This window comes from Anser anser (genome assembly GCF_964211835.1).
Source record: "Anser anser genome assembly, chromosome: 4".
In the NCBI taxonomy this organism is placed as follows: Eukaryota; Metazoa; Chordata; class Aves; order Anseriformes; family Anatidae; genus Anser; species Anser anser.
The window spans coordinates 48398259-48418076 of NC_139724.1; the positions used below are offsets into that span (position 1 = coordinate 48398259).

The following is a 19818-nucleotide window of genomic DNA, read 5'->3' on the forward strand; positions in this document are numbered from 1 at the left end:
TCAGTTGTACTGAGGCTGTGTGATAAGTAGCTGGTCATAAAAAGAGAACACGTACCTAAGAGAGGCAATGCCTGTGGCTGGAGGCCTTGCTGAACAGAGAAGAGAAGCAGGTTCAAATCCTGAATTCAGCTCAGCCTCTTGCTGCCAAGATCTGCTAAATGAAACCGGCTAGACTGGGGTGGGCTCGCTCCAAAAAGCCTGCTGGCTTGATGGAAGCACTAAGGGAAAGGATGGACTTCAGGAACCTTTGGAGCCCAGGAAAGATAAAGACAGCTTGCCTACTACAAAACCACAGTGCTTGACCCTGTGAACAACCTGTGGGTAAAGAACAGAAGCACAAAAGTTCTCCTTTCAGAGGTGCATAAGGAAGTGCAGGGGCCTGCTCACAGCTAGCTGGGTGACAAGGTTTATTGCTTTTATACTAGAAAGTAAGACATGTACCCTGCTCAGGGAATGAGGAGCAGACTCCTACTGTTGTGAAGGAATGGCTGGCCACCATGCCACTCCTAAAGGTGCTCCGATCCATGTACCCGAACTAGATTTAAGGACCAGTGTTTTGGAAGATGCCTTTCCTAGGACCAAGCCAGCTACACTGGCAGACCTTTGGATATTGTCCAGGCCTTCTTCAGCTTTGACCCCATCCTTCCGCTCTGCAACAAGTCACAGCACCGCTATACAAAGATGACTACTCAAGGAATGGCTCAGCAGCCCAACACAGCCACCCTCATCCACTGTGCTCACTCCCAAGCTGTACAGACTGCCACGTGGGAGAATTCACCCCAGAGCTGGTTAGGTCACAAATCTGTCCAAATAGGGCCATTATGGAGGAAGTAGGATGCTTCATTTATTTGGGTACCTTTGGAAATAGCATGTCTGTACAACCCTAATTTGGCTGTCTTATGTGTATGCATTATGAAACAGCCTCATTACACACAGGGGTAATATTTTATTTTTGCCTCCTTTCCTACACAGGACAGGGCCTGCTCTAAGGATGAATCAGAGGAGAAGACTATTGTCTGTAGCATCCCAGCTTCAACATCTGCTCAATCTGGACGATGATGTGTAAGTGAAGCAGGCAACTGTAGGAAGAGAAAGGATTAGGGCAATCAATTGCTGCCCTGAGGACCTGGCAACTCTCCTGCCCCTGCTGAGCCAAGGAATGAACTGAAGTTTTTCAGGGTTGTTCACCGAGTGGATGCAGGCACCCCCCTTTTCTGAATGCTCATCCGCACAGCCTTGGAGTAGTCCTGCAGAAATGCAGGAAGCTCAGCCACCAAAAGGAAAGAATGTTCTTTTTTTAGCTTAGCCTTTATCAGCCTCAGTTTAGTCTGTACAGCGGGGACCACTGTCAGGCTTTTTCAACAAGAGGCTTGCAAAATACATAGGCACCACAGAGATGAAGGGTGCAGAAAAGCTGGAGGAGAAGGCAGTTGTTTTTGTCTGTGAGGTACAATTTGAATCATGGATTGCAGCATGGCCTAAAGATCCGTGCACAGGCAAAATGAGAGAACTTGTGTTGGCTGCTGGCTCACAGCGGTCTTGTTGCACTGCAATTGTCTCTCTCACTAGAGAATGAGAAGCTGTTTGCAGGTTCTGGCAGAGGGATGTAAAAATCCACCCAGGTTTTAATCTAGCATTTTTCCGCCAGGAGATCTCAAAGCTGGAGATGCCTGTTATCCTCCCTTTACTGATCTGGAAACCAGGGCACAGGGAGGTGGAAGTCAACTAACAAAATGCGAAATTGGCTCCCAATATGTCTGAGTCTCTTCATTATTGTCCAGCCACTGGGCACTGCTGTCCCCTTCTCTCAAGGGCTGCTGCAGAGTTTCCAGTTCTTGCAACCCATCTTTCCTTTGCTGTTTCACCCTGCAGCCACCACTACCGTGCCCTCTTTCAGCTCTGTTGTTCCCAGTCACTTTTGTCTCTGTTGAGCTTTGCCAGGCTTCTCCAGGTGAACCAATTTCTCCATGGCTGCCCGTTCCCAGGTAAACTAAGTAGAAAACTTTCTGCCTCCAGAATTTGTACTCTGGATGATCTGTGATGCGACAGCTGGGAAGACAATTTTGGTAACGCAGGTCTCTGAGCCCAAGCAGATTGGCTGAAGCATTCCAGATGTACAGGACAGCCAGAACCATCCCCAATTTCGGTCACTACAATAGCCGAGGAAGGGAGTGTTCTGTTTAGCTGTAGCTATGGTTACATTCGCCTTAACTGCACGCATTTCCGTTTTGGAGTATTCGTGGGGCAATATAAATTTCCGCGATGCCAGAGGCCTGTTAACATGCAATACAGTTATTTAGTGCATTAGTGACATACCGCTCTTTGGCATGTTGGGCTGGATGTGGGCTGGTGTGCAAAGTGAAGTGTCACCAAAGGTTTATGGGAGGAAGGATTGCTTCTTCTCACCTACTTAGGAAGGGAATTAGGTAAGAGGTGCTTGATTCCTCAGTTGCCTAAGCATGAGACCTACATTCTCAGTACACTGAAACAACCAGTCCAGAGAGAGGCAATGTAGAAGCCCCACAGGTTTAAGGAAAAGCCACTCGGTGCCTATAGGTGGTCAAGAATCAAACCCTTAAATATAAATAAATTGACTACAGTCACAAGAGTAGCTCCAGTGGAGCTGTTCTGACAGAACGATTTGAAAGGGCAAAGCTAAGCTGCTGTTTTAAATAGGGTTTGGATTTTTTTTTAGGTCTGGGGTCTTACGTTGGAATTACCCGAAGTCTTTAAAAAACAAACAAACAAAATGACCAACTCGGTTTGTGGCTTCTGCCCTTACCTCACATCTGAGCATGTCGAAACTTGCTGCGCAGTTATGCTGAGGTAAACTGCAAAAGCGCAGGGGTGAAGGATGCAGTAAGTAGAATATAACGACTTTATTACATTAATGATGCATCCAGGCAATGAAATTGATGCAAGTGGTTAGGACTTTTCAGTATCTTTAAAGGACAACTCCTTGAGCAGGTGCAGGAGAGTGGGCGTAGTCTTTGCCCCACTGATGTCAGTGGGAACGCCCAGTGCCTTTTGAAGCAGCTCCGATGTGGAAATGCTTTTCTGCTCCTCTCCTGGGAGCGTGTGAATTCTCAAGAATCGGAGCTGCCTTTTAGCTGCAGAGGTGACTGATTTACACAAAACCGGATAGCAAGAACTTCCTGAGATGACCCTGTTTTGTGAGGAGATTCTAATCTCATGACAAGTTTGTCTAGCCAGATAATGACAGTAATTAGCCAGGAGGCAAGAAGGTGGATCTAGGTATTCTGCTTCATGAGTAAGAAGGATGTTTTATGGCACTGGAATTAGGAGCTGGATAGAAACTGTTAATATCCTCAAAAACGGACTTGGAACAAGCAGCACAGCACCGAGGACTGAACCTGAGAGGAGATCCCCCAGGCTGCTCTCCCTGCAAAGTGGACAGCTCTGAAACAAAGAGGCCTTTTATTCAGAATAAGCCTGCACTAAGCCAGCACCAGCATTTAACAGCAGGAATTATTGTTCCTTATCGTTCCTCCTGCTCGGCAGACCACTTTGTCTGAAACACAGAGCAGGGAAAAAAGGACCCACGCAATAAAAACTTGTCAGCATGTCAGATATTCAAACAAATTTGCAGTGGAGAAATGAGTAAATAGAAGAGGCAGGCTTCAGCCAATCTCTTAGTAAAGACTGTATTGTACAGCCTCAATCTAGGACATGAGGAGCCGAAAAATATCCTTGCAGTTACCAAGCAGCTTGGTAGGGCATGCCTGCTGCAGCATTATCACCTGCCCTTATCTCTTGTCGTTTCCAGTCAAATATTTGCAAAATGCTTACACGCTGCGTAGATAACAACCCACAGGCACGGAGAAAACAGAATACTTAAATCAAAAGTGCGTGGACTTTTTTTTTTACTGGAAAAAAAATGCCTTTGTCTGTAAACCAAAAGTGAGACGTTCCTTGCAAACAGGTAGCTCTGGTGGTATAAAGTGATGCAGTTTTGTCTTTTTGGGGTGCTGCCAGACACCCTGAAATGATAGCGTGGAGAGGAATGTGAGATTTCCCCCTTTCATCATAATGGTTACTTTGAAGCCTAATTACAGCCATTTAAACGCCAGCCTATGAGCCGTGCTATCACTGATCGCTGCACCGAAATGCGCAGCCAGATGGAGAAGTTCTCTCCTGGAGCTGGCTGTGCAGCTTGGGCATCGCGCTGGAGTTTGGGAAGAGCATGGAGCAGTGGTGCAAGTTACTCCCAGCAGATTGGTTCCCAACACTTGTAGGTGCCATGATGACTGCAAGGCCTGGTGACATTTGGTGCCACATTCCTGTTGCAAAATATGTCCCCACCATGATGTTTCACATTTCTGTCTCTGCACAGTGCAAAAAGCAGGCAGCAAGGCTCAAAGCCTGAATGTCCGAGTGCTTTGCCTTTTCCCAAGAGAACTTTGACTCGTAATTCACCTTGTAAATAAAGGCTTAGCACAACTGTGTCTGTTCAACAGTGGAAACAGAGCAGGGGTCCAAGAATGCTGACTTTTGCAATCTCATCTTCTGTTATGAGCTACACCAGTTAGTTTCTGCATGGTTCTTGATGCTGCTTCTCCTAGGTGGGCCACCCAGTGCACGCCAGCTATTTACCTGGTATAACTGGAATAGCTGTGTCTACCTCATGTCTTAGGGGGATATTCAGGAGCAGAAGATCTGACACTAATGAAGTTCTCGTGCATCTGGTCACATTGTAAGGTACATGAAACCAGTGTGGGTTTCCTTTAACTTGTTTGGTTATTAACTGTGGCAGTTCAGCTGCTTCGTGACCAACCGAGACACCCCTGCAGCGGAGGCGGTATCCTCTGAGGGCTGGAGCAGAGAGCTCGGGCAGGAATAACAACAGCTGTCCCAATACAAAGTGTTCCCACTTGTGAATCAAAGCCCTTACTAAGATCAGGTCATGTCCAGACACGCTTGATATTTATTCTTGCAGACATAATATGAAGGCACGGATCCATCCTTTTTCTAGTGCATCTTTTTTTTTTTTCCTTCTGCAAAGGGAGAGGAACACAAACTGAAACATGCACTTGCTAAAAGGTTGGAAACAGGAAGTTCTGTTTAATTTGCACTTTTTTTTTTTTTTGATGAAAAGTAGGAAATATGAATAACAGCCTTTTATTTCAAATTTGGCATAAAAATTTGCCTTCAAGGTAATGCTGAATAACAGACTTCACACTGCTTGGAATTAAGCTGATGATATTCAGTGGAAAGTACAAGGCAAAGACTCAGCTCTACGAGCATTTCATTTTGTTAAATTTCCCCACACAAAGCTCATCTCTGAGAAACCCACAGAACTATTACTGTTTTCCCCTCTTTTGCTTTCCTACTATTACGTATTGGGCTTGTTTTTCATCTTTTCTGGTCTCCTGCTATTTCCATGGAGGAATACCCCTGGTTATACTGGAAATTCAGACACAGGCATCCAGCAATTCAGAGAAAGCGTCAAGTGAGTTTATGTTTCTAATCCTACAGAAAAACAATTTCTGACTATTCAGAGAAACTATAATGAGTCTTCTAACAAACTCACTGGGCCTTATGTCAGAAGTACAATTAAAATATTTATGAAAAAAAATTTTTTTTACAGATGTTATCTTTTTTTATTGAAGTTATTTCAGACATAGCTTCTGTGTGGACAGAACTGTACCTCATTTATCTGACTTACCCACAGATACAGAGAAAGAAAGAAAGGATCCTACAGCAGAATGACACGTCTCAAATCAGTTAAGAGGAAAGATACTACACTGACACTGGAAAAATTAGAGGCTGCAAGTTTTTGAGCACTGACTACACTGGGATCACAAGTAAAGTTTTACTTCATTCTGGCCTTGAGATAAGGCAGATGAGTGGTTGTACACAAGCAGCAGCTGAGTATAGATGATTTTGCTGTTCTTACAGCAGGATGCAGTGACCTGCTGTCACTTTGCCAGAAGTGCTGTTTCCACAGTGGACTGCTCCTGCCATCTGAATTGAATCTGCTTTAATCCCTGCAGGATACAGACCTGACATCTGTGTAATGACAATGAGTAATTGGGCTTGATGTAAAAACTTAATGAAATTATCCCAAACATGTGATGCTAGCATTCAAAAGCAGCTACATCACATAACTTCTCTTCGTTTCCACTTCATGACTGTAACTATGTTGTATATTTGAGAATCTGTAATGTTGCATAAAGGGGAAAAAAATAGATACCTGATAAACCACTGTCATGGTAATGGTCATTAGTGACTTCATGGTCTTAAGATGAGAAAAGCACTGCAGGCATCACTATCTCATAACTCAGTCGCTCTGTGCTCTCTTTCTCAGTTTTCACAACCGTGTCAGGAATCAGGTTTGTAGCAAGGCTTCTATTCTCCAAACTGAAAAAGAGGAAGATGTGATTTAGTCTTGAGGGAAAGGGCCTATACAAGTTCTGCATAACTACTAACAGAATTTAGGATCATCAGTTTCTAAAGGTAAAATCTATGTATGGCTGAACTATTCTAAAGAACAGATGAGTAGTTCTTCATTATCTCCCCCTCTAATCCCTGTGAGAATAACACTTGTAAGAAAGTGTCTCCTCTCCTTTCTGAATCAGCTCAGGAATTTTGATCTGATTTGGCTTTTCAAAACCTAGCAGCATGTAAGTGAAAACCTGTTTTGGAAGGTAACTGCAAATGTCCCTGCCAGGCAAGCTGAAATAGAATGTTTCCGATGACTTAAGTGAAATGTTGTCCAAAACATTCTACACTTTCAGGAAGTTTTGAGCCTAGAGAAAGCATTTCCCGAGGTTAATTCCAAACAAGATGTTCTCTGAGCAGTGGAATTAATGAATCCTAGTTTACCGGGCACCTCTGTCCTTTGTCCCTTAGTCTCACCACCACAAAAACCTCGACCCCTGTGTAAAGTTTACATGAAATTAGTCAATGCATTCAGAAGTTATTAAGAGGAGATTGACAAATGATGAGACAGATAATGCACTCGTGGCAGGCTCCCCTCCTTCAGAATCCAAGCTGAAAATGACCCATACAGCTTCTGCCCAGCCCAGCAATTATCATTGCTAGCAGTAAATAGCAACACAATATAAACAACATAAGTTCATCTGTATGCAAATATTACATTGGTATTCCATGCAGAAGTATAATTCATGTTGTTGGGGATATATAATTCTGAGATGGATTTTAATAACTATTCCTCTTAGTGATAAGGGATCTATTACTACCTGCATTGTTAAATATAATAAAGGAGTTTATGTACAAAGAGGAAATGGTGGCACAGGCTATAGAATTAAACACACAGGACAGTTCCTGTGTCTTGCCACTTGTAAATAACATGACAAAGCTAGCGTCACATGTGCCAGGTGGGTCTTCCCCCATCTCTTACCTAGCACTGTATGAACAGCTAAGTGAGGAGTCCCATAGCAGCCTCAGCCAGAAATTGTTCCCTCAGTGAAAGTGCAACTAAAAAAAAACATCCAGAATGAGAGTTTCCTGAAAAATTTGCCCAGCTCATGTGTAGGAAACATCTAGATTATGAGCACTGTAATATAAGCAGGTTGGTTGGGAGTAACATTAAAGATATGACTTCGCAGACCCAAAAAAGCCTGAATATATCTGAAAAGCTTGCACTTAAGGATTGACTCCACCTCCTCAATAGGCCCATTCTTTAACGATTCTTTTCTACTGGTGGTTGTACAGAGAGCTTGTTCCACCAGATTTGTTTTTAAAGTCCTGTGTGTTCACACTGTCATTTTTCATGTATTAACTCTCATTTATGCATTGCTATGGAAATGGTAGTCACAAATGGAGAAGAGTGACTTCACAAAGGGAATAAGTATGAGCAGATGGCCATCAGTCTGTCCATTCCCATAACCATTACACAAGCAAATTTCTAAGACTTCTGGCATGGTTCGAGACTCCTGGACCAAGTTTCTGCAGCTGATGTTGCTGAATGGACCACTCCTAGCTCTTGGCTCCTCAACTCAGGAAAATGCGTCCTTTGGCATTCGTTTCACATGAAGACCCTGGCTTTTTGCTCTACTCACCTCTAGCCACAAGGGCTGGTACTGCTGACCACCTCCCTGCTGCTCACATAGCGGAAGCTTCTGCCCAGGTACAAGTGCAGGCAAATTCGATTCCGAGCAGCTGGTAACACTGCCCAAACACAGATTGGCCTGAGCGCATTCAGAGGTAAAGCGAGTTGGGCCATTTGCCCTCCTCTAAGCCTCCCTTGTTGGTTTAGGTGCTGTATTTCTATGTCACCCATGCAAGTTTTGATTCAGATGGCTTACATAAAGGCATGCTGGAATAAAGGGACTGTTTACATGCAGTTCACGTGCCCAGATGGGAAGAGCACTGAGTGCTTGAGAGGATGAAGGTAAAGAAATATAAGGTTTGTGAAAAGAAGGAGCACAAAGTGAGGAATGCTCGTGTGGGCCTTTCTCCCCTGTGCAAGCACTTACAATGTTTACCAAGGGGAGTTTTTTGCATTGCAAGTGAACAAAAAAGGCAGATCTAAGGGTAAGAAGTTCAGCTGCAGATCAGAAACCACCACCTGGAAGCACAGGTAATCTGCCCTGCTCCTCAAAACAGCCTCTGTGAGTGATGGCCTCCCTAGTACACTGGCGTTGGGAACATTAGGTCCTACCACTGCTCTGGTGAGGTGCGGGCTCTAGAACCTACGCTTCTCTCCACTCTCATCCATCTCCTCTTCCAGGAAAGAGCTTCCAGGACAAGGATTATTAATATATTTTACAGATGGGGAAACTAAGGCAAAGGACAAGGGAGAAATAATCATCCTACATCAGCCCCTGGGCCTGGAAGTCTGACTCCCTCTCCTACTGAAGGGTTTTGTGCATGGATGTCACGAGCACTCTTTGCAAGGCCCAGGAGAGAGGATGCCTGGATTTTCCATTCCCAGCTGACAGTGCAGCTGAAAGGCACACAGCCAAAGAGACCCAGCAGCCCTTGGAAGAAGCCTAATGAAGTTAACGAAGCCAGCTACATCAGTGATCACTATCTGAGTCCCTCTGATCTCCCCACAAGGCCAAGAGAGCCCTGATGGCAGGGATGCCGAGCACCTCTGCCAGCCATAGGAGGGCAGGGCACAGGGAAGTGGGCAGGAACGCGCCCTGCCACAGCGGCCTTGGCACGGCCGGCACCGCTCCCTGCTCCTAAGCAAAGGGGGAGAATCCAAATCAAATGCCAAACCACACTGGACATTATATTACATTACAAATGGAGACATGGGCATCACTAGGTAAGAATACCACCTGGCACTGAGCTAAGAGGGCTTTTCTCCATTTCTCTTATCATCTTTTGTTCAGAAACTCTTCCCAGTTATACATTTAAAATCCTACACTTCTTGCAGTCATTTCTGCAAACACAATTTCTGCAGATTCTTAACTTTCCATTTTTCCCAGGAAAAAACAAGCTTACCAGTTCAGGAACAGCACGCAGGATTTTTTCACTTCTGAACTGTTAACCAACAGAGCAAAATGCACCCCTGGACTTCTGCTGGACTTCGCTTTACATAAATGATAGATCAGGTCCTCATTCCCCCCTTGGTGCTGGGTCCCTGGAAGCCTGAGCGGGGCTGGACTGATAGATGCACTGACAAATTTGTACACCTTTATCCTGCTGTTCATCCTGGCCTCCTGCATTAAGGCATTTGCCCTGCTGAGTCCTTTGAGGGTACAGCTGCAGATCGTATCTTGCTGGCATCATGTTGATTGCCTAACCTGAGTCTCCAGCCCACAATTACACCCCGGGCATGACACCTGACCCTACAATAATTTCCCTGCAGACAGACCCTCTTCACAATGCCACACGCAAGGTTTATAGGGCTCCAGTTTGCCAGAGAACACAAAAGCAGTACTGTGAATGCAAGCTAGAGAGGTCGTGCAGCTGAGAGAGAACAACCTGCCTCCAAAAACTGCATCTGAAGGATATAAGTGGCTTCGTACAGCAGATGTCCCTGATCCCAAAAGGGGCTTTGAGAGATGATGACAACAAGAACGTGAGATAGCACCTAACAGCTAGAAATATAAACACACGCAAAAGCATTTATGCATGGATGCAAGAGATGATGGAAAAAAATCAATCTGGAAAAATGTGGTTTCTTCAGGATGAATGAGAGAGCACCAGCTCCTGTCTTTCCTGTGCTAACAGTGCTGAGCTGTGCCTTACAGCATGTCCCAGCTGAGGATCCACCAGCAGCTCAGCCAGCATGTTTAACCAGATTTTCCACCACACCTTTGGGCTGCAGCACACTGTTATTATATCATGCGTGCCTGAAATATCTCAGTAAAGCCGGGATAAAGGTACCAAAGGACCTGTTTCTGACTGTGCTCACAGCAACCAGCAACAGCTCTGCGTGGTCTTCGGCAGGCTCTTCTTCCAGCCCCAAGCACTCCGGAAGAGCAGCATCCCGGGGGTGCAGTACCTCCCTGCTGTATTTCTCTGTAAGCAGCCCAAGCATCTCTGCAGGAGAAGCGAACCATCGTAGGGCAAGAAAGTCTCCAACGCGTTACTGTGCATACGAGGTCCCTCATTAGCCGGGTTCAGCCTGTGACACAGATAAGTCATGTCTGCGGTACATGTGTGGGAGGGTGCATGCATGCATACTGAGATACACATGTGCTACTGCTTAATTCCCTTGCGGACAGATTTCATATTCAGAAGAAAAAAAAAAAAAGGACAAATGCAGAGTCCTTGGCCAGCAGCCAATGCAGAATCTACTGGGCTTGGGGAAGGAAAACAGCAACAGAAAGCATATGGTGACACCTGTGCCACTTGAGAGTCAGAGTGCTGAAGTGACGGGTGCTCCGTGCACCTCTGACAAGTTCCAGTAAGGCCAAGCCCACCTCCTGCACAAACGCCTGCATTAAAACGAGAATACATGGCCTGCCTGCTCCCCGGCCCGTGTTCTGAATGGCTCCGTGCTCCATGACACTTTTCAACCATTTCTGAATTTCTTCATGGTTCTTCCTGTTCATGGAGAAAGAAGCTGCACATTTCAGAGCTTACTCTTTGCCCAGCCTAAGCCATGATTATTAACAAGTCTTATTCTTCCAAGACGCAGACATCCACCTTCATGGAAGAACATGAATCTTTCTATAGGATGGGCCCTGTCATTTATATCAGGAGATAATGTCTTGCACTTTCCTCATTCCTTTCTCCTGAGTAATATCTTCTCCTGTAAATAGATGAGGGAGGGAGGGAAAAAAGGAAGCCAAGCAATTTCTTCACTGCCTCACAAAACATTAATATTCCCAGAATATTCGTTTGGGGCTTAGTTTGAGCCAAATAAAATGGTTTTGCTGGACCAGGACCAAAGCCTGATTTTGACCTGCAGCTGGGCTGCCACAGGGCCTTTTGATCTGCTGTTTGCAGGTCACTTGTAGCTACTGGCTGCAGCATCATAAGAAACATGGCCCGGCTGCATAGCTCAGCCTGCAGAGCAGAGAAAGGGCAGGTGGCACAGCAACTCTGCCACGTCCAGATTAATCCAGAAGAAACTAAATGCTTTGGCATTCCCAAGTGGAAATTGCTGCTGCAGAAAACACTGCTCTCCTCCCACTTCTCGAAGTTTAAGCCAGCACAGAAGCACAACTTTTGGGACCACAACACCCTGCCCTCAGCGCTAGAGCAGCACTGCACTGACATACAGAGGTATCATTTCTTGACTGCCCATTTCTTTAGTCTCCTCCTCTCACCATCGTATTCCCTTTCTGTGGGCTGGCCTTACGCTGCTTGGTATTGCTCCGCCTCAGGTGTACTTGTCAGGTGGTTTCACTGAGACCCTACGAATTCTGTTCCTGCTTTCCCTGCTTTTCAGTGCCATCCAGCCCTGGCTCAGAGTCTTGACATACTTCCTCCACGCCCAGACTCAAGGCGGTTCTTCGCTGTCTCCTACTGAAACCATGAGCCCGTTTGTATCCTGCTTGCATCCTCCCAGCAGGTCTCACTCCTCTCACTGCCCTCGTTCCTGGAGCACGCCCTCAGAAAACCCCCAGGATTTGCACACAGATGCACACATGGGGGAAACAAAGAACAAACACGCAAAACATCACAACTCGGTGTGATGCAAACCTGGATAAACTCAAACTGCTCCTGACAGTGCAGTCATCCACCTGTACTGTCTTCAGTAGAAGTGAAGTCATCCACCTGTACTGTCTCCCCAACATAGAAAAAGAGCTGCTTTAAACGTTGACAATCCTTGTTACTCAGAGCTTTGGGCTCTGCAGCAGTTATGCTGTGTATTTAGTTAGTAGATAGGATGTGTTAAGAACTTATGCAGGAGACGATTATTGCTGCCAGACCTTGCTGTTTCTCACACTGGTGAAACATTACTGAGCATGCAAGAGGTGAGAGGACCACAGAGAGGTGAGATCCACAACTGCAGAGCAGCATTTTCAGAAGTCTTCAGCATGGGCCTCAGCTTTTGCCCCATTGAGATCAGTGGGAGAACACCACTGGTACTGATTTTAGGGAGTGCTCCAGCCTTCTGAAAATTAACCAAAGATTTCAGAAGGGCTTCTTCTGTCATCTGTGAAACTTAGACCAAATGATGTGGTTATGCTGCACCTGTATTTTGTCTTAAAGGATCCCAAACTATTTATAGCCACTTGTGCTTTACTTTCAGGTGTGCTTGGGTGGGTAAGCAGCAAGGACAAAGCCATACACTTAAGTCACCTTACTGTAAACAAAGATATCTTCAAATCATACGCAGTGCTGAGTGGATGAGCGGGTATGTGCCTGCACATACATATTTTGTTCTCTGTCCCCATTGGACCGCCTGGTCCAACTCTCGCCTCACAGTGAATCTTCCCCTGCATTCTTATATAAAACGAAAACATTCTCAAAGAGAGAAGTCCGAGTCAAACAAAATGTCGTCTTCTACTTGGAACAATTCTGTTTCTTTGAGTGATTTCTTCATTTACCAAGAAGTGAAAAAAATTGCAAAATTTAAATGATCATTTTTAGAATAAATAAAAGATGTTTGGTCTGAAAAGGGTAGTGTTAGACCTTTCTGCGTTGCTTTATTCCTGGACCAATTTCATAGATCTACCATACAGATGTTCTGAACAGAAGAAAGAAAAGCAGTCTGCTCCCTGACATACCTCCCACCAGCAATCATGGTCAGAGATTAGCAGCTGGGCACTTTCCCAATAATCCTGTTTGCTGATCCTAAGGCAGAACTTACCCTGCACAGCCTCCCCATGGAAGACTGTATGTTAATCAAATGAGAGCTCTTGAAGCATTAAACTGTGTTTCTTTACCTCTAAAACAAACACACAAGCCTGCAGATCACAGCCGGTGTTCTGCATACCCGCACCTTCTCACGTAAACTTCAGTACCTCTTGCCGTATATGCTAACAACAGGGAGGACACTTCGGGTCCTAGCCGCTAAACCGTGTGTGGCACATGTCACATCACATCACATCACATCACCTCAGTCAGCTCTGATCAGTACAGGGCCCACAGCACACAGGTAAGGGAGACCAGGTCCCTCCAGCACGAAGCAGAGCGAAGCATCCCTTCGCTGGCAGCCATGGCTGCAGGGTTGCAAGGCCCTACTGAAAACCTTCACGCTGAGAAGTTCCCCCAGTCTCAAGGCAGAGGTCAATGGAAGGGGAATGACAATAACCCCACAGAGTTTATGCATGTGAGAACGAGTTCCTGATCTCCTGGTCTCAGTCAGAGCACAGTTCCTCACCGTCCAGCTCGAAGATGACAAACTCCACATCAGACTTAACTTCCTAACTTTGCCCCACACCCCACCAATTAGAAAAGGAGAGAAATCCCACGTGGCGCCTCTAATCATGTACAGAAAAGGAAAAAACAAACAAGAGGCCTCTGAGCCACTCCCTCTCCACCACAGGCTTTCCAGAGCGGTTCACAACCACCTTTTAAATCCCTCTTTGACATCTGAGTAACTGCTCTTCAAGCAAAATTTCCAAAGGTGTGCTGGATCTCAGACATGGCAATACAACAACGGAGAGAGGTTTTTTATGTTTTGCTATTTAGACTAAAGGACTGTGAAGAATCAGAAGGGCAAAGCCACCTCTACGTCTGGTAACTGAGCGAGTCAAAGTGGCAAGACACAGTAGCTCCCACAAATTACACGCGTTTCCCTATGTTGTTCCTCCTTTTCTGCTGGGAAATGGTGTCCAGATAGAATGTGAGGCCTCTGGATATTTTCTCAGGATTTCTGGATGTCCTACACATGAGTCAGAGTACTAGATCTCCAGAGATCACAGCCGTGTCTGCAACCCACATACAGACCGTCAGCCAGACGATCCATTTCTGAGTCATGGAGAGAGACAGTGTCTGTTTTACTTGTGTGGCTCTCTTCTGTGCGTTAAGCTCTTTAAAAATGGGAGACTGCTCAGACAAGCGGACTCACAGCTGGAGCCCAAGGGTAAGAAAAAGGTTTTCCTTTTCCTAAGGGACAGAAGGAACTGTGCAGTTTCCTGCAATGCAGAAAGCCACTGAGCAGACAAAAAATGAGCTCTTGCAAGGCTGTAAGGGTTGTGGGTATGTGCGGGGGAGTTCTTGTTTTCAACCTGCCCTTTGGTTCTACTTAAGAAGTGAATTATTCCAGTTTTTATTCTAATATAATCAACTTCGGAGTTTTAAAGCCTTGTTGGTCTTCTTTGGAGAGCTGGTGATGTGGAGAAGGCCTAGGCAGACCAACCTCAAAGCTCTGGTTAACTTGGGATCCTGCCACAGCCACAGGAAGTCTGCACCTACACAAAGCGTCTGGAGACGTCCTGCTTTTTGCGAAGGTACATTTCATATAAATATGAGCTGGGGACGTGATGAAGACAGCAGCAGAAAGGCCTCCCAGCCGCAAGGCACAGAGGGGTGGCAGTGGGAAGTGCAGTGTGCGTGAGTTTGCTTTCAACAGCTGGCGTTGGGGAGCTTTGGGACGGGAATGGCCGTTTGACCCAACTACCTCCAGAACCGCCCTGACTAATGGCATTGCACTTTTGCAAAGCATGTGGTGACAATCCTTTCCACACATACAGCATTTGCATGGCAATAACGACTCGGCAGCCTTGGCTCTAACTGTTGCTGGATCAATACAGGCAGCTGAACCCTTCCAGCCATCACCTACAGGACACAATAAACATCAAAGCCTTTCCAAGGCAAACCTCCTGGAGAAAGAAGGAAACTTTCACACCACTCCCCTCAGTTTCTTTCCTGCCTTGAGAAAGCTGGGCCTTACAGACTGCAGCTGTTATAACACAGCATGTGTTGGGAAATACCTCATTGCCCCCCAGATTGGCCAACCTGTGAAAGACTCAGCACCCAAAGGACAATAATTTGCTCACAATTATCCAAGCACTGTCAATCGTTTGACAGCAGCACTAGGCACCGTTCCTGCGTGATGTAACTTTCCAAGTCAGTCAGGATGCAGGAGCCAGGCACTATCTTCCCTTCAGAGCCAGCAGGTAACAGGTGACAGAACCCTTTGCAGTAGCCAGCGTTGGATGCTTTGGAAAATTTTACTACAGCGCTGTTCCTCTCTGTGTTTAGTTCCCTGACGGAAACAAAAGATGGGCTTTCTGTCCTATTTCTTTTGGAGGCAAACTAGATGCAACATGAGAACACTAACCCACCTTTTGCAAAGGTTTGCTGCCTGACTTCTTGTTGTCCCTCTGTCTCCCCAGCTGTTCCCTGTTGCACCGCGCTTCACTGCACACTTGCAGTGCACAGGGCTCAGAAGAAAAGTCCAGGACCCCACCTCTAAGAGCACCCAAAAGGAAGGGTGCTGGGCCTGAGCCTGCACCATTTAGTTTCTGCCACCCTGTGTCTTGGGGTCATCTTCAGAGGGAGGCTGTACCTGTATCTCTGCACTCAGCACCTTTCGCTGCAGTTCTCCTTTCACTGGCTCTTTTGATTTTAAAGCCATTCATATTCCAAGCCAATCTGTACTAAAAATAGGCTTCCTTACTAAGAATGGCACTGGCATTACTCACTTACCTGCTACGTTCTCTTCTCACACTACATGGCCACACCTCCGGCTGGAGGAGTGTGCTGCAGTAATCATCCACAACTATGTGCTTCTGTGAGCAAGTTTTGAAACTTTGCCATCCTTTGGAAGCTCCCACTGTTTTTTCTTTCATGTGCTAATACAGTTTGGTGGCTTATCTCCTTTCACATCCTTGGGGCACACCTCTTTGCAAGACTATACTGACAACCCAACCAAGTGGGAAAAACACATAGGAGACAGAGCTGTCCCCCTACTCCCCCCTTGCAATTGAGGGCAATCTGCAGTTCTCAACTGAAGGGCACGCTGTTCTTACTTGCATTCAGGAAGAAACAATTTGCTGCTGGAAGCTGCTGCATCCTTTGGCTTCATCTGGCAGCCACTCTGCTCCAGCTGCTCGTCAGTTACTAGCACGGAGGCTTGCAGGCTTTCCTGGTGGGAGGTACGCTCTTCCCGCTCTGTTTTGCCAGACACTGAGCATTTCTGTGAGGTATCGCTCCTCCTCAATGCCCCTGGACATCTAAGGCTATGGGAGGTGGGACATACCTCCAGCCAGATCTAGCTGCACACTTAGATGAATCCTACATGTTTGTTTTTTTTTAATTATTTTATTTTATTTTATCCTTCAGTGTTCTTTTGTGTTTTGCACATCACTTTCAAGTGCAGGAATGTGTTTCCTCCTGCTGTCCGTGTCAGAGGTGCAGCCAGTGCTCGAGCTGACTGTCACTTATTTGCTCTGATAAGGGGTTAAATATGCACAGGTAAACCTGGGCGTATGTTCATAATGCAGGTGGCAGAGATACTTTAAAGGAGGCACCTTTCTTTGTTCCCTTAATGATTCATTCATTGGGAGTGTGGGAATTAACCTATATAAATTTTTGCTACTAAGGAGATACACCTAGATCCTGAAATAGTGGATGGGTGAGAACCAGTTACAGAGACTCCACACATTGTCCTGGTAGCACTGAAAGAAACAAACCCACAATGGAAGGCTGGGAATAAATGACTACATGGCATTTCTCACGGCACATTCTCTCTACCTCCTGTTTTCCGGTGACTCACCGAAAATCCTACGGGGCTGCAAGAGACACCTCTGAGAAGGGTCTGACTTTGCGTGAGACCTTCAGCAGGGCCCCCTCTTCTGGGGGCTAAATTCTGACCACTGGAACTGCTCATGGGTGTAACTGATACGACTTGGACTCAGCAGCGAGCACAGGCAGCCACACTTTGGTTGCACCAGCACTGGGAGGCAGGTGTGAGATTGCATCAGGAAGCCAGTATAAAAAGGGAGGCTGGCTTTCCACCAAGGCTGGCTCAGTGCCCCCTTTGTAGGTTGCAGCTTACACCTCATCAGCTGGGAGGTGGAGAAGAAGGAGATTTGTATTTCAGGCACCTCACTAACGGAGAATTTGACTCCCTCCAGCCTAGCTAGAGGAGGAAAGAAACCTTTCTGGGATGCTGTGCAGAGTAGGCTGAAATCTCCAGACTAACTCTTGGGCTCCCGGTATTTTCTGATTTTGTCGGAAGAGCCTTAAAGGCTCAGTAAACGAGTTGATCAGTCTAAGACACTTCACCAAGAACATGTCAATCCTGGCTTGCCCACTGGAAGTTATAAACTACATTAGCATCTGAGGAGCTTGCAGAAGCATGAGGCAATGGTCAAGTAAAGGGCTGGGGTTCCTAGGGAAACACACTACAGCCCACAGCTCAGAAGGATACGTGTAGGAGAGGGAACAGCTATTCACATGCACAGGGATACCACACAGGACAGAAACTAGTCAGGAGGAACAAGAAGTACCTGGGTGCTATACTCAGGCAGGATGACCCCTACCTGGCAGCGTAGTGCAGTGAAGAAAAAACCTTCCAGTGGCTCTCTTGTGCCCACTACCCTGTCATTTGTGCTCAGTGGCCCCGAACACACTGGAGCCACGCAAGCCAGAGCAGCGTATCTGTGGGCCGTGTGTGTCCTCTGGGAGGCCAGGCAGACATGCCACACCAGGTCAGGGCGGAAGGCGTGTGGGCACAGTGAGCCAATGCAAAGCGTTCTCCTGCATGGCATATCCTGTTTCACCCCAAGATATGTACAAGGTCACCGTCTGCTTACCAGCGCTCATGGGTGATACCATCTGTTTAATCAAAGTTCCCCACACGACAAAGTCATCCCAGATGCTTTGCATCGGAGACAGCTTTTCCAATAGTAATTAGTGAGGTGGAGGGGGAAGGAGCAATCGTCAGGCTTCTTTTTGCATAGGTCGCGGCATTGGTAGCAAACACCCTCCCCTCACCTCTGCTTCCTCCTCCCCAAGTAACTGCGGGCCTCCCTGCTCTTCGCTTTGGTAGCTACGGCAGGGGAATATTTCATAAACAGGCCCGAGGGTTTGTCTGCTGCCTGTCCTACTTCCCAGCAGAGTACCCGAGATCAGCTGGGCTGGAACATGCCTGCCCGTATCACACTCCCATGCTGCCTGGTTGGGAGATGGAGACTTACCCACTGAGGTTGAAGATGGCTTCTCACACATGGTATCGGGCTCTCAGCTTAAGTCACGTTTCGGTTGGCAGTCGGGTCTCCAAATCATCACGCTGGCCCTAAAAATCAGAAGAAATAAAATAAGCCTTGTTATTTTCACGAGTTTCTCAGTCTTTAGGGCAACATTCACTTCATACACTGAAGTTCATCCCTTCTGTCTCCAGGGACTGTAAATGTCCTCGCTCAGAACAGATATGTGAAACTTTAGGTTCTCAGGCCATGCCTCAACTCCAGGAGCCGGTCCTTGGTGCAATACCCCATTAGGCACCTCCAGGGACTAGGCCCGAAGGGACTGCTTAGTCTAGTCCTCCGCAGCACCAGGCACCTGCAGATATTTAGATTTGATGCACAAGCATACAAAATACTAAAAGTTTCAAGATTCTCCAAGGCTTCCCATTGAAACACTGCCAACAAAAAGACCCAAATCTACAACCTCCTTGATGCACCATCTGTGATGGAAAGGTTCACAGCGAAGTCATTCGTGTTGATAACCTTGCACGCAGCAGCCAGTCTGAGACATCCTTTCTGAAAGGCTACAGTGCCTTCCATAAAGTTATCTGTGTCATCAGCAGTTAATCAGCACAGACCAATTGATTTCATCTTCCACTAAACAAGGGCCTGGCTTGTCTTTGTTTTGGTAGATGTTTGGCTGTGATAGTTCTGTAGCTGTGACGGTGAAAGACAGCATGTCTCAGTAGCATTTTTAGTGCTGTTTCAGCTACTATTTCTCTCTGTCACCAGGCTTGGAGCCCAGGGGAGGGTTAATCCCTTCACTTGTTTTGCCAGGTAACAGCTGTTCCATTTTCAGGATCCCCGGATCACCCAGTGAGATGCTTTTGGTGAGGGAAGTGGATATCCTTGCAGAAGCTCCTGTGGGAGGAGCTTTGGGAAAACCAGTCAGAACTGGTCCTGCCAGCCCCGGAGCATTCCTGCTCCCATGCTGATGCAACTGGATCCAATCTGCTGGCAGACCAGCTGGCTGCTTTCCAAAGAGCTCCTTCCAGAGTGGCTCACACACCGAGAGCTGAGACTGGGGATGGTTGTGATGAAATTTGAGCAAGGGGCCAAAAGGCTTTCACCCTTCATTAAAGCTGGGAACACCTGATGGAGATAATGCTTGCTCTTGATCGGCTCCTCCCAAGAAAACATGAGCTGCCTTGGTTTGCTGCAAGTTTACCATTCCGTGTGTGGAGCATCTCCCCAGCACCAGCGAGACCAGGGATGTTGAATCACTGTGTTGAACCGTAGCGCAATCCCTTGGGATGTACGAGTGAGAATCATTTAGAGACTG

At 46.6% G+C, this 19818-nt stretch overlaps 1 long non-coding RNA gene across 1 annotated transcript in view; it reads right to left on the reverse strand.

The window, feature by feature from the left end:
* The window catches only part of LOC310899571, an 83016-nt gene extending 70862 nt beyond the window's left edge, over positions 1-12154 (reverse strand). The window contains exons 1-3 of the long non-coding RNA XR_014584399.1: positions 9439-12154; positions 7385-7461; positions 6215-6381 (exon numbers count right to left, since the gene is read on the reverse strand). This is a non-coding gene — a long non-coding RNA (uncharacterized lncRNA). The remainder of the gene's footprint in view (positions 1-6214; positions 6382-7384; positions 7462-9438) is intronic.
* Between the last annotated feature and the right edge of the window lie 7664 nt (positions 12155-19818).